General features: G+C 40.4%; 1 long non-coding RNA gene across 1 annotated transcript in view; it reads right to left on the reverse strand.

Moving 5' to 3' along the window:
- Positions 1-14,412, reverse strand: part of LOC113420757 (uncharacterized) — a 59,795-nt gene that overhangs the window by 5,210 nt on the left and 40,173 nt on the right. The gene's annotated exons all lie outside the window — the stretch shown is intronic.

The raw sequence follows: 14,412 nt of genomic DNA on the forward strand, positions 1-14,412 counted from the left end.
GGCAGAAACCAGAGGAAGGCTTGAGATTTATTGCCTTCTCATTCCCTCGTTGGTTTCCTCATGACTTCTCTTCCCGCTAATTCTAATACCTCTTGAACTACAAATTCCAAAATCTTTGCTGTCGTCTCTACTGCCTGGAGTGACAAGAACTGTAGTTGAGCTCTGTAGCTGTCACAGAACATTGAAAATGGAAGTATGGAGATTTGCGTCATCCTCTTGGAGAAACTCCTCATAATGTATTAACCTCTTTGGAGAGTAAGCCTTACTGCTTGATCTCTGATCAAAAGGACCCACTCTTTAGACCTAAGATACAACCACAAAGATTAGAATTGCAACCTAAAACCTACAGGCATCAATCCATTCAAAGCCTTGAACTGGGCTGCGGCCCTAATTTTAATAAATGTAAGAATTTCAATAGATGAATTCTTTCTTGTCCACAACTTTGCTCCTCCCATCCAACCATCTTTCCCTAATGACTATCATTCCTTAACGGATGGTTCACAAACTAAATGGGACACCTGTCCAAAGTTTCCTTAATGGGAAGCTGCCAGGAAGCCATCTGCAAATGGCTCTGAATTACTCGGAAGTGGAAAAAAATCAGGGTACAAATAGAACAATAATATGATTCATGACTGTCAAGGAAAAGTTGCAAAAAAAAAGGTATGTTAAAAAACATCCATAAATTCATAGCAAGGCAAACAGCTGAGCCACACTTATTTTTTTAAAAAAAGGGGGGGAAGACATGCTTTTCTCAAGAGGGAGAGAAAAAAATTGCCTGAGGTATCTCTGGGAGGCTGATTCTTTTAAAAGCTACTGTTCTGGCCTCCCCATTGAAACACAACGTTCAAGACAAAGCAACAAGAGATGTCAACTACGCTTAGACCCAACAGCTGTTTCATTCGTTAAAAAAAAAGAGGAGGAATCCATCTCGATGTAATGAATGTGAAGTGGATATTCACACTCCTCAATTTTGATTACATTGCTTCTATGGTGTTCATGTTTTAGTGTTCAGTTGGATGGCATTGTCTTTTCCCCCCTCCTTTTGTTATAGCTGTCACAGATGATAGAAGGATGTATCATCTTTTTTTTTTTTAAAAAAAAGAAAAATAAGCAACTTTCTGGGGGGGGGGGAGAGAATTGTTTGGAGGTTAGGCACTTTGATTCCTTTAGATTTGGTTTCAGAATAAGAGAGGGAGGGGGATCAAAAAGGACTTGAAGCTGCTCCATTTTTATTATTGGAAGAAGAAAGGGAATCGATGAGTTTTACTCACCTGAGGGCAGTTCCTACACTTTGATGAAATAGCAATAACCTTATATACCGCTTCACAGGCCTCTTGAAATAATTTTACATTACAGCAAGCGATTCCAAGTTTCCCTGCACACAATTTTTCTATGAATATAAATTCCCAATGTTCTTTTTCTTCTGCCAAGAGATAATGTGAGAATTCCACCAGACTGGAAAATCTAATTAAGTTGGACTGGCGAGTAATTGTTGGGGGTCTTTCTCGTACATGTCTCCGTTTAGCTATGTAAATATCACGAGCATTTATTTGCCAGTGAAGAAAGGCCTGGTATAAGTCAAATACTGACTTATAGTAGTCCTGACTTACGACCAGAGTTTAATTTCCATTGCTAAGCAAGTGTGGCTATTAAATAAATTGCACCCTGTTTTACAAATGTTTTTGCCATGGTTGTTAAGCAAATCACTGCAGATGTTAAGTGAATCACATGGTTATTAAGTGAATCTGACTTCTTCCATTAACTTTGCTTGTCAGGAGCCAGCTGGGAAAGCCACAAATAGCAAACAGAGAACCTTGGGACGTTACAATTGTCATAAATACATGCACCCACATTTTGATTATGTGACCATGGGTAAATGCAAAAAATCCTCATAAGTCACTTTTTTTCAGAACTGTTGTAATTTCAGATGGTCAGAACATGGTTGTAAGTTGAGGACTATAGTGGAACCTCGGGTCACGAACGCTCCTGTTTGCAACCAAATCGGGTGGTAAACAAAAAATCCACCCCATTTTTGAACCAGGTCATGATTCAAAAATCGGGTGGCGAATGAAATTTCCCCTTCGGCGCCATTTTTCTTTACTGCACGCATGCGCAGTTGGTCGTGCTTCCGGACACAACCAAATTGGGTCACGACTGGAGTCTGGGAACGGATTACACTTGCGACCTGAGGCTCCACTGTACCTATAATAAGTAAATACAAGAGGCTACCACTGGTCCTAATTAAGGAAGCACAATCTATCAGCACCAAAACTCATTGTGTTTACCAATTTGTTTGTAATTGCGGAGACAATTACATCTGCAGAACTGATAGATGTTTGCCTTTCAGAATAAAGGAGCATCTTCCAAAATGGTTCCAAACAGCCTTGAGTAATCCAACAGCAGCAGCAAATCATGGCCATAAAATGCCTTCTTCGGCCATTGCGAGACACTTACTATCTACAGGTCACCTAGTGGATCCAAACTCTGCGTTTTAAAGTTCTACTATGCCACCAGAAGTCTTGTTTCATCCGGTTTGCTGAGGTGGTTGCCATTAATCCTTTGAAGCCCTCCTCCCACTTGTGAGTGCTTGGCTTTATGTCAATCTATGCCTCCCGTGGGAGTAAGGCTAGCTATTGGTTGCTTTCTTGCATATGTTTTAGGCTTAATTAATTAATGCTTTTGATAGATCTTATATCAGAGGCTGATTTTAACCGTGTTATTGTAATGTAGGTACTGATGAGTCAATGTGAAATGCTTATATCTACCTCTATTTCGTCTTTTGATTGTATTTTTTAAATACAAAAGAGTACATCCAGTATGTACCCTGATAATGATTGTGTTCAGGACAGCTAACATATTAGGGAAATTGAGGAACTGATTAAAGGGAGGGTGGGGAATAAGGCCATAAGGTCAGGGGTGGGATGCAGCCAGTTCAGACCGGTTTGGGCAAACCGGATGTTAAATTTACATCTGGTTCGCCAAACCGATAGTAGAACCAATTGGCTGGCCCCATCCACCCCTCCCCTGAGTTTCCACGCAGCCTGTTTTGGATGCAGCGCAGGGTTTGCGCGGGGGCTCTAGGAGGGCGAAAAACAGCCCTCCCGGAAATTCTGGAAGTCTGGAAACGGGCCTGTTTCCTGCTTCCAGACGGCCTCCAGAGCACTGGGGAGACTGTTTTCCCCTTCCCAGAGGCTTGAGGGAAGTCTTCAAACTCTGGGGAAGGCGAAAAACATCCTTCCGGAAGTTCCAGTAGGCCACGCCCACCATGGCCACACCCACCCAGCAACTGGTCAGAGATCCGGTATCTTCCTGATCCACACTGGTGGATCTACCATTGGTTTGATCAGGACTTAAGAGTGAAATTAGTCTCCAATTTCCATCTTTGCTAACTGAATGCTTAAGTTTGATTCTCTTAAGACAGGTGAAAGTCTTGGACAGATTATTACAAGTATTGTGCAATCCAGCAGTGGTGGTTTTCCAGCTGCATCAACCAGAAAGGAGGCAGCTGGCAATATCATGAACATTCACAGTAAGCCATAAATCAAGTTTAGTACATCGTATAAAATGTTGTATATATCTTTTTTTTCCTTTAAACTTTCTCAAACTCTTTTCCTTCTTTTTGGAAAATCACCCAAACGTCTTGATGTGATTAGAATTTAAAAAATAAAATAAAAATAAATTTCCTGCCTGAAAATTCTTTCCTCCCAGGAGAATTTAAAGCAAAGTGCCAGTTCTTCTTTTAAGAATTTGGAGCAAACTGCCAGTTCTTCTTTTAAAGATTAACTGTTTGTTGGCTCTGCCAACAGTGTATATTCCCCTATAGCTGGTAGGCTCTGTCCCAATCTTTGGTATGTGACCAGATTTTAAAACTACACCCACCAAGAAACATTATAATCATGGAAAAGCGAAGCCATAATCACTCAAGAAACTTCCAAACCTGAATGTGCAGAAAAAATGGAATACTAACCGTAAACAAGATTCAGGAGAAAAGGATGAAATTTTGTTGTGTGCTTAGATGGCATATTGACAAGATAATTTGGGCAGATAGGCCCAGAGTGGTTTTTGTTGATCATCTTTTGAGTCCATCTTTCTTGAATAGGCACAAGACAGCATATGGATAAGGTTGGGATTATGTGTGGAAGTACACATACTAATATACAGGTAGTCCTTGACTTACATCCATTTGTTTAGTGATTGTTCGAAGTTACAACAGCACTGAAAAAAAGGGACTTAGGATTGTTTGTCATACTTATGACCATTGCAGCATCCCCATGGTCACATGATCAAAACTGTATTTATGAGGTTGTGGTGTCCTGGGTTCATGTGATCACTTTTGCAACCTTCTAACAAGCAAAGTCAATGGGGAAGCCAGATTCACTTAAGAACAGTGTTACTGATTTATCAACTGCAGTGAGTCATTTAACAATTGCGGCAAGAAAGGTCGTAAAATGGAGCAAAATCACTTAAGAACTGCCTTTCTTAGCAATGGAAACGTTGGGCTCAATTGTGGTTGTAAGTCGAGGACTACCTGTAATTCAGTTTGCAGTTTCAGTGAGAATCAAAAGGGATGATATTTGTCTCCAGATTTGACCCTTACATGAACTATAGTGCTGGAGGGAAAAAACATAGAATCTCCATAACAAAATGGATGTTTCTTATGTAGAATTATGTGCTCTCCCATTGGTAGCCTCTTTGTTTTATTAGATGGAAATTTTGAAAGTTCAACACATCTGTAGGATGCTACATTTGGAGAGATAATAGAAGGACTCTGAGTCAATTTCCCACACCTCCCTTTAATATAAGACGGAGAAACAAATGGCTCCCCAGGTGCTGCTAACGGATACATTCAGAGCAGGCTCAATCATGTGAACGATGCTGGGAATGGTTATTGAGCAACGTCTGAAGAGTCATGTATTCCCTATCTCTGATCCAAGGAATTTGGACATTCTGCTTTCTTGAAGACCCATAGCCCAAGAAAACAAGAATAGCTGGACCAATGCTATAATTCTGAATAACACCACATCAAGTGATCATGTAAAAACACCCTTGTAAAAATACCCCTTTCAGTATTCTATATCAAACCAGTCTTTAGTATTTAGGATCATGAACTTGATCAACATGCACTTGATTTTAAATATAAATACCGGTATTTATCTGAATATATCAAGGGAGTACATATGTCCTGTGTAACAGAAACTGAGCAAACACAATATTATTCTGGGGCAGTTACCTTTCAAACAACCCTCTTAAATAGATGGCTTCTCGATAATCAACTGAAATAAAACTTCTTCATAGCCACTCAGTGCTCAGGCTATCCAAATCCATGCCCGATTCATTATCTGCCTCATCTTAAAGCAGAACGTTAGACCTTGTAAAATTAGTTTCAGAATAGTTCCATGGTCAGGATCTGCTTCTTAACCGACATTGTACTTGGTCACAGATAACTATCAGCATTTTGGAATCACATGCAGGAAGGCCCAGCCTAATCTTTACCTAGCAATTACTTTAGAAAGCAGGTACCATCAAGAGTAGTGGTAGCTTTCTATTCCTTGGCAGACAGAGTGCTGTGTTGCTATGTGACTCCTAAACTAATCTGATGCCGCAGAAAACAGTATTTCGTCACCAACAGTGAAAAGAAAATGCAACTGCATTTCCACTTTATTGTTCTTCACCTCAGGCAAAAAATAGCTTAGGCCAGGGGTGTCCAACCTTGGCAACTTTAAGACTTGTGGACTTCAACTCCCAGAATTCCTCAGCCAGCTTTGCTGGCTGAGGAATTCTGGGAGTTGAAGTCCACAAGTCTTAAAGTTGCCAAGGTTGGACACCCCTGGCTTAGGCCATCCTTGAACTTGTATCTGGGGAAAAACACCCTCTTTCCCTAGTATTTCATTGGAGCACCTCCAAATTACCATAGAAAATTAGCATCCATGAGTGCAGACCAACAATTTACACTTAGCAATAGACTGATCCAATTATAAAGCAGATGTATGAAGAGCAGAGAAAAATCTGTGCACATAAACACGCAGGTATTGTATATAGGCAAGGAAGACATTCCTCCTGCTGAGACATCTTAGACAGCTTCTGAAGGGTCCTGGAGAGGCAGACTATCCGTTAGCTATGCGAGTTCTCTTGAGGAAGCACAAATGGCCTTTTATGAAGAGAGCCTTGTGTCATGTTTACACTTAAAAAAAACAACAACCAAGCTGATCATTCTCTTCAAAAGTACCTCAAAAGAAGCTTTCTCTAGCCTGCATTCATCACGTCTATGGAGACACCAGGAGAGCTGCATCAAATGCACTATGAAAGGCGAAGGGACCAATTCTTCGGCTGATATATATTTGGCGGCAGGGGGAAGGGAGCAGGAGGGTGGCTGTGGCACTTGTACAAATAGAAATGGAAATTTTATTTCATATTAAGCAACGGAGTAATGAGTTGCCAGTTGGCTTAGCAGCAGACCAGATGTTTGGTTTCGTTCGGATATTAGAATTTTAAAGTAAAATTATTGATTCATTTTCTCTCCCGACAGGGTCCACATCTAGGTTGCCAACCAGTACAGGCAGTCCAAGACTTACAACCACAATTGAGGCGCAAATTTCCATTGCCAACAAGACAGTGGCTAAGTGGCCTCACATACTGTAACAACCGGTTTGCCTAGTGCAGAACCAAAAATGTGAGCGCGCGTGTGTGCACGTATGCTTCATGCACACGCACCATCTGCCCTTGCACATGGCTGCAAAAACACAGGATTTTCTGCGCACGGCAGCCGCGGTGAGTAGAGTGGGTGAGGTGCGAAAATCAGCTGGGCTACATGAGCGGGGCGAGTGAGCCAGATATGTAGGATGGGATAGCACTGGGGCGGGTAGACGGGCCCAGCTGGTGGTCAGAACAACTAGTGCGGGCGAGCTAGTCCGAACCGGTGGCAGCCCACCACTGGGTTAAGTGAATTCTGCCTCAGTTTACAACCTTTCTTGCCACAGTTACATGAATTACTAAAGTTGTTGGTTGTTAACTGACTCTGGCTTCCTCATTGACTTTACTTGTCAGAAAGTCGCACGTGACCCAGGGAGACTGCAACCGTCATAAGTACATGCCAGTTGCCAAGCACCTGAATTTTGTTCACGGGACCTTGAGGATGTGTGAAAAATTGTCATAAATCACTTTTTTTTCAGTGCCATTTTAAACTTTGAATAATCACTAAGTAAATGGTTTCAAGCTGAGGACTACCTATACAAGACACCACATGCTACGCGCATAAGAGACTTCACAATACAGGCATGGCCTTCTTCTGTAACACCATCTTCCCACACACTAGCACGAAGCTAAACATTAATAAATATTGCTAAATGTACAAATTCCCCAACGTAATATCTCATCTTCTCTCATTCTTGCAGTGTCCTGCTTCATGGGACATTCATTCCAAAATGGTAGCTTCCGTGCTGTAAACCACAAAAGTATATCAACTGACTTCATTCTAATATATTTTCCTACATAACTGTGCCATGCATTGTAGAATTTCTATAAATCACAGTGATTAATATAGAAATAACAGAAATTATGGGGCCTAAGATTGGATCAATGAGGATTCATGTCTGAAAGAACATGCTGTGATTGCAGGATGGTGCCAGCGTTACAAAGGCTGTCACAGCAAATCTAGTAATGGAAGGCAAGAGTGAAATTCTCATGACTCGAGAAGACTCCTCACAAATTGGCCAATACTTTTTACATTCCCTCACATATTTTTTATGTTTGTTTGTTTTTGTCTTTCTCCATAAATGAAACACTGAGTGGCTTTGCTGGATCCAAACTTAAGTCACGCTTGGAGATGACCTATTAAAATCAGTGAAGTGTGTTAATAATCATTGTCCACTTATCCAATTGTTTAAAAAAATATGATCTACATTGGTGGGGGGAGGGGGGGGCGTTTTCCATGGCTCAAAAAGTATTTTTTGGATCTTCTTGGTACAGAGAGAAACTTCTAATATAGAAAACAGGAATATGAAAATAGAAGAGAAAGGGAAATTGATTGAGGTTTATAGGTGATCTGCTATTTTATAACAGGTGTTCTTGGTGAAACACCAAGTTATTAATGTTACAGGTGTTGATGAACATTTTCCATCATGAAATGTGTGTGTGTGTGTGTGTGTATGTGTTTATATTCTTAGTGAAAGTTGCCTAAAATTTTTATTTGATGTGTGCTGGTCCATGACTATAATAAAAAGTCTTTGGGACTAGCTCTAAAACATTTTAAGAGGAGGGGAAAAATACCGATACAACTGATTAAAAGGCCAACCAAAACCAATAGGTGATTTTAGAAATTGAAAGAGTATTGTCATCTATGAATTTCTACTACAGTTACTCCTCAATTTATTTTAAATAATTCTAGTGACCATTTGAAGTTACAACGGCACTGGAAAAAGTGACTTATGGCCAGAGGTGGTATTCAGCAGGTTCTGACCAGTTCTGGAGAACCGGTAGCCGACATTTTGAATAGTTCGGGGAACCAGCAAATACCACCTCTGAGTGGAGATTTTACAGTATCCTTCCCCTGCCACGCCCACCAAGTCACACCCACAGGACCGGTAGTAAAAGAAATTGAATCCCACCACTGCTTATGGCCATTTTTCACACTTAACAAGTGCTGCAGCATATCCATGATCATGTGATCAAAACTCCAGCGCTTGGTCACTGCTGGCACATATTTATGACAGTTGCAGTGTCCCCGGGTCATGTGATCAACCTTTTACGACCTTCCCAGCCATTTTCTGACAAGCAAAATCAATGCAGGTAGCCAGATTCACTTAACAACCTTGTTCTGACCAAGACTTCCTGAGACAGTAACAATCACACGCTGTTCCCAATTTGCTTTATTATTATTTTTTATTGCATGATTTATTTAACAAGTGCAGCGATTTGCTTAACAAGCGTGGCAAAAATAATAATAATTGTAAAATGGGACACAACTCACTTAGCAATGACTTGCCTAGCAATAGCAGTTTGGGTCTCAATTGTGATTGTAGGTCAAGAACTATATATAATACGTACTAAAATGGAAGACTGGTTAAAGACAAAGGATATTTTTGTTTAAAACAAACATGTATCTTATTCCTCTGAAACAATTTCAAAATTTACATTTTCATAGTTTTATGGCACTACTTCCCAAATGTGATAAAAGCTAGAAAGTCCAAGTTATATTTTGTTTTTGGTTTTTTTAACTGCTTTGTTTTTTTTTTTTTAAGGAAAAATCAACTTATTTTTAGGGTCTCCTCTGCCTCGTACATTAGACAGATTTTCCATGTAGCTGAAAAAACAATGCAGGAGCCAAGCATTCAAATAGCAACTTGTCTAATTTGTTCAGCCTTGCTGTGATTATCTCACTGTTATTTATGTCCAGGGTAATTCAGAGACCAAGAAGAGTCTGATTTACCTGCGTGATTCAGACTATACCAAACAAACTCTTCTTTTTTTCTGAAAGTCATTTTGGAACTGCAATTCTTCCCAAGGATCAAGCTACCAATAAACTGTCCAAAATCCAAAGTGCTTAAGGATGAGGGTAATCTCAATGTTTAAAAATAGTACTGTCCAAACGCATTCAAGGAGGGACTACAGGGCATTAAACAGGACAGTCTTAGGGAAAACTGTTTGGAAAAACTTTATTTGGTAGCTTTGGGACTTGAGCTCTAAAATATTTTAGTATGAGAGAGAAAAGAGCCCTAATACATTTGATTACAGGATCAAGCAATTCCGAAAGGAATTAGAAATTGAAACAGCATCATCACTCGAGGGTTTCTACGAATAAGTATTAAAATATAGAACTTGTTAAAGGACTATTCTTGTTTAAAAATTATTTAAAACAAACATGCAAATCCTTTTTCTGAAACAGTTTCAAAAGCTTAACACACACACCCACCCCAATTGATCCAACCTCTTAATACATCCCCAACCAATGTCTTTGTAGCCTCTGTATGATCAACTCCAGAGAAGGGAAACCTTTCTCTCTAAAAAGATTAGCTCTATGGTCAAAGTTTCATGAAGAAGCTTTGGTACCATTCCCCCAGAAAACTGTCTTGCTGTGACCTAAGATCATTATTTCACACCCAGCACTTTTGAGATGATAAGAGAAATGCCTTTTGTGTTTTTTTTTTCTACAGCCCTTTGAGGTTCTTGAAGACTGCCATCATAGTCTTTTCTTGCCAAGGCTAAATTTGCCCAGTTCCCTCATTCTCTCCTCATGGGATTTAGCTCCCAATCCCATGAGCCACGGTGGTGCAGTGGTTAGAGTGCAGTACTGCAGGCTACTTCTGCTGCCTGCCTGCAATTTGGCAGTTCAAATCTCACCAGGCTAGGCTCAAGGTTGACTCAGCCTTCCATCTTTCCAAGATTGGTAAAATGAGGACCCAGATTATTGGGGGCAATATGCTGACTCTGTAAATCGCTTAGAGAGGGCTTTAAAAGCACCGTGAAGTGGTATATAAATCTAAGTGATATTGCTATTATATTCGTTGCCCATTGTTAAATCACATCTTCCTTATACCAGTTGCAGCCTAAAATCACATCTGCGTTTCTGATAGCCATGTTGACGCAGACTCAGCTTGTGATGCTCTTTGACTGCCAGATCGAGTATGATTACCAACCCATGTATGCCCCTTTCTATTCTTGTGCACGTAGTTGTGTCACCCGCAAAACTAATATGCACTCCCCTCCACCTGATTGTCCAAATTAGGACCAATCCCAGGCAAAAACAAAGGGAGGGAAAAAGCAAATTCAGATGAAAGGCTTTAGTTTTCTTGTAGCAACCAGCTGGGATCAGCAGTTTAATCATTGTGAGGGAATGAACCCCCCCCCCTGCCACCCTTAGATGGAAATGAAGAAGACCTGAGGCAATTGGAATAGGCCGTTTCTCTTCTTTCCCACACCTCTCTGTCTTTTTGATCCCATCTTTGGGTCAAAGAGCCTTTTAACTACCCCCTAAACTCTTTTTTGTTGACAGCAGATACTGACAGAAACAACTCAGGCAATCCTTAAATTCATTGTGGATTTAAGCACATCTAGTTTGGCTGAATTATAGACAAGGCTTTTATCATCTACTACTTTGTTAATATACTCCAAATAGTACAGCTAGTCCTATTTACCTAAGAATAATCCTTCTGCTCTGGTGCAATCTCACCAAGCTCACTTATTAGCAATCACAACTAATGAAGCTAATGGAGGTTTTGTCGTCTTCCTCCAACCTTAGTGTGATCCATCGCTAAGTAAGACAGTTACTTGGAAGCAAAATCACAAGTACATATTGTCCCTGAACCACCCAGTAAGTTGGCAACAATGAACAAGAGAAAAGCCTGGTGGAACAGGCCAATAGCCTGCCCAGTCCAACTGAGTGGCCAATCAGATACATCCAGGAAGCTCAGAAATATCAAGACAAGAACATTCTTCCGCTTTGGCTCCCTGACAGCTGAGACTTAATGTATGTTGTCTGTAATGCTGGAAGGAGTAAAGAGCCAACCAACTAATAGCTATTGATTGCCTGATCCTCCAGGAATTTATCCAACCTCCTCCTTAGTGGCCCCATGGGATAAAATTCCAGGTCAGCTTTGTGCTTTTAAAGAAACATATTGTTCTGCTGATCCTATATTTTCCTGGATCTAGTGGGTAGAATAGGGTAGAGTAGGGTAGGGTAGCATCACATAGCATAGCATAGCATAGCATAGCATAGCATAGCATAGCATAGCATAGCATAGCATAGAATAATAGGCCAAGTGTGATCCAACACACAAGGAATTTGTCTCCAATACAAGTCCAAGGCTTAACTTCCTGAGACAGTGAGAAAAACCTTATCTTCATCCACAGGTTGCATGTTATGAATGATCTCAAGGATTATTATCTCCTCTGACCCATAGTCTTTCCTTGTAGGGAAAGCTTCTCTTCTTGCTTTAGCCGTCCCTTCGTACAGCTTTTCCAGCTGTGCAGTATCCCTTTTCAGATGTGGTGACTAAAATCGTACCCAGGCTCCAAGTGCAGTCTCACCACAGATGTATATAAAAGGCATTACTCTATTGGCTGTTCTATTTTCATCCTATCCTAAGATGCCAAGCATGGGATTTGTCTTACTGATTGCAATTGCACCCTGTGTTTGACATTTTCATTGAGCTGTCCGCCATGACGTCAAGATCGCTCTCCTGATTGCTCAGTACCAGCTCAGATTCCATTAATCTGAATGCTGGAAAGGCTAATGGGCATCTCTTTGCACTTGTTGACTTTCAACTCAATTTGGCATTTTGCCACTTATCCCCCCTCCCCATTTGTCATTTTGACACCCAGACATTCAGTTCTCTGTAGAAGCCCTAGCCATGCTAGAATAAAACATTAGAAATTTCAAATGCAAGCAACCAAATTCACCAAGCAGGTACAATAACTCGTCTTAGAGATTCTCAATTAACCAGATGATGATTGTCCCAAAAGTGCTTTCTCAAAAGGCAACCTGTACTTTCATGGTTTTTTTTTTTCTTGAAAATGTTTTGCTTCTCATCCAAGAAGTTTCTTGAGAAGCTTCTTGGATGAGAAGTGAAACGTTTTCAAGAAAAAAAAACAAGTCGCTATCTTAAGATCTCAGTGAGATCTGAGTGGCCGCTAAACCATATGAAGAATGGCTGCAGGTTTTGGGTTTGCTAGTCTAAAGAAAAGAAGAATTAGGGGTGACATTATAGCAGTATTCCAGTATTTGAGGGGCTGCCACAAAGAAGAAGGAGTCAAATATTTCTCCAAAGCACCTGTGACCAGGACAAGAAACAATGGATGGAAACTAACCAAGGAGAGAATTAAGGAGAAACTTCCTAATAGTGAGGACAATTAACCAATGGAACAGCTTGACTTCAGAAAGTCCATCTGCCTTTTGAAAAAGCACCTTTGAGACTTGTCTTAGCTTACAATTTCCTTACTCTTCTCACATCTTACGACAGACAAACCTGCCTACGAGACATATCATCCCATTGCCAATGACTATATTACCCTTTCATACCATATATAAACAACGGCTATATTGTTTTTTCATCTGGTAGGCTCTGGAGCAACACAAGAACTTTCTTTGCAGTAGTTAGGATGAATTGCAGTCCTACAACATCTGAAGGACCCTAGTTGAGAGGTGTGAACAATTCTTGCCCATATGAGAATACCCGATATAGACTTTCTCATTCTTTCCTTTTATCATCCTTTTCTAACCAATAGTTGAACCAAGACAAGACCCATGAAGAGAGGCTCTTAAAGAGTTAATTATTTGTCAGAAATAGAAAATTTCTTCACTTCCAGATTTTGATTTAGCTGAAATGCATCTACAGGTAATCCTCTACTTACAACCATTTCTTTAGTGACGGTTCAATGTTACAAAGGCACTGAAAAAAAGTGACTTATGACTGTTTTCACACTTCTGAACAATGCAGCATCCATATCGTCACATGATCAAAATTCCAGCACTAGGCAAATGACTCATATTTGTGATGGTTGCGGTATCCTGAGGTCACGTGACTAATTTCTGCAACCTTCTGACACGCAAAGTCAACAGGGAAGCCCAATTCACTTAATAACCGTGTTACTGATTTATCAACTGCAGTGATTCACTTAACTACTGAGGCAACAAAGGTGCAAATGGGGCAAAACTCACTTAACAACTATCTTGCTTAGCAATGGAAATGTTGGACTCCATTGTGGTTGTAAGTCGGGGATTACTTTATGTTTACACATACACATATAAATGTGGACGATGACCTTTTTTTTTTTTTTTGCTCTGATTCATATGCAATTAGTCTGACTGATTGGAAAGATATTTTTAGGGAGAAAGTGCATCAGTTTAAACAATGAAAATCTATGCAGAAGGCTAATCTGAATCCCAACCAATGATTAGAGTGTCCTTGACTATGCTGCCCTAAATATACAGCAATAATATACTTATTGAAAAAGAACTGCCGCTGAGTATAATGGAGATTTACGCTTAGGTAAATGTGTCTGAGATTATAACCTAAATCACTTGTTCACATTTCTGAATACCAGACAAATCAATATAAGCACAGAACAACAAAGTAAGGGAGTAAGAAAAAGAACGCTAAACGGAATCATTTAAAAACCAACGCCAGTTTGCCACCACGCAATCGTAGCAAGTGAAGTCCTGAGAGCTAAAACAGACTCAACACTGCACTGAGGGCAGCACCAGGTAAGTCTGAGGTTATCAGAACAGCAAAGTCTCCAAAAAAACTGTGCCCTTTAGAGTAGGGATGGCAAATGATGGCCCCTTTATGACTTGTGGACTTCAGTTCCCAGAATTCCTGAGAATTGAAGTCCATAAATCCACTCTGCTTTAGAGGAAAAAGCCCCTGCCATCACTCTCATGTCTCTGGCCCAAGAGATGCCAGATGCCCTGTTCATGTA

This window comes from Notechis scutatus, chromosome 2 (assembly GCF_049901735.1).
Source record: "Notechis scutatus isolate UNSWTSFEM ecotype Mainland chromosome 2, rNotScu1.2, whole genome shotgun sequence".
Classification (NCBI taxonomy): Eukaryota; Metazoa; Chordata; class Lepidosauria; order Squamata; family Elapidae; genus Notechis; species Notechis scutatus.